At 37.7% G+C, this 1,270-nt stretch overlaps 1 pseudogene; it reads left to right on the plus strand.

Annotated features, from left to right (window-relative positions):
- The first annotated feature begins 385 nt into the window (after positions 1 to 385).
- Positions 386 to 766, plus strand: LOC100605913 (annotated as a pseudogene).
- Positions 767 to 1,270: the final 504 nt, after the last annotated feature.

Genomic DNA, 1,270 nt, shown 5'->3' on the forward strand with positions numbered 1-1,270 from the left:
CTTTGTGGCAGCTCCAGAGAATCTGCAGTACCACACACAGACACTAGGGGAAGCAAAAGATTATGAGCCCCTAAAAAATAAACCAGAATATTCCTCAAGTTTGTAATTTACATACACAAATTCAGAGAAGATATATCCGCAGAAAATATTTGAGAGATCCCCAGAATCTCTAGCCAGATTGATTGATAAAGGTCTTTTTCCATACAAAGCCAGAGTGTAAAGACCAGTAGAGATAGCTATTGTTTTCAAATTCAGAGAAAACAGCACCAATTTATAAGCCACACAACAAAACAGGGTAATATAACCCAATTAAAGGAACAAAATAAATCTCCAAAAACCAACTCTAAAGAAATTAAAATAACTTTCTTTCCAACTTAGACCCAGCAGAATGGCTCCCGCAAAGAAGGATGACAAGAAGAAAAAGGGCCATTCTGCCATCAACAAGGTGGTGACCCGAGAGTACACCATCAACATTCACAAGCGCATCCATGCAGTGGGCTTCAAGAAGGGTGCCCCTCGGACACTCAAAGATATTCGGAAATTTGCCATGAAGGAGATGGGAACTCCAGATGTGCGCATTGATACCAGGTTCAACAAAGCTGTCTGGGCCAAAGGAATAAGGAATGTCCCATACCCTATCCATGTGCAGTTGTCCAGAAAATGTAATGAGGATGAAGATTCACCATATAAGCTCTATACTTTCGTTACCTATGTACCTGTTACCACTTTCGAAAATCTACAGACAGTCAATGTGGATGAGAACTAAATCACAGATCGTCAAAAACATCAAATAAAGTTATAAAATTGAAAAAAAAAGAAATTAAGATAACAACCTGACAAAGAATTCAAAATAGCTGTTACAAAGATGCTCAGTGAACTCAGGAAAACTGTGTATAAACAAAATGAAAATATCACCAAAAAATAGAACATATAAAAAAAGAACAAAACAGATTTTTTTTTTTGCTGCTGAAGAATATAATAACTGAATTGAAAAATTCACTAGAGAATTTCAACAGGAGATTTGACCAAGCAGAAGAATCAATGGACTCACAGACAAGTCCTTTGAAATTACCCAGTCAGAGGAAGAAAAAAAAAGAGGCCAAGAATGGTGGCTCATACCTGTAATCCCAGTACTTTGGGAAGCTAAAGCAGGAGGATTGCTTGGGCTCAGGAGTTTGAGACCAGCCTGGGCAAGATGGTAAAACCCTGTACAAAAATTTTGTACATTTTTTACAAAATGAAAATTAGCTGAGTTTGGTGGCACATGCCT

Source organism: Nomascus leucogenys, chromosome X (assembly GCF_006542625.1).
Source record: "Nomascus leucogenys isolate Asia chromosome X, Asia_NLE_v1, whole genome shotgun sequence".
Classification (NCBI taxonomy): domain Eukaryota; kingdom Metazoa; phylum Chordata; class Mammalia; order Primates; family Hylobatidae; genus Nomascus; species Nomascus leucogenys.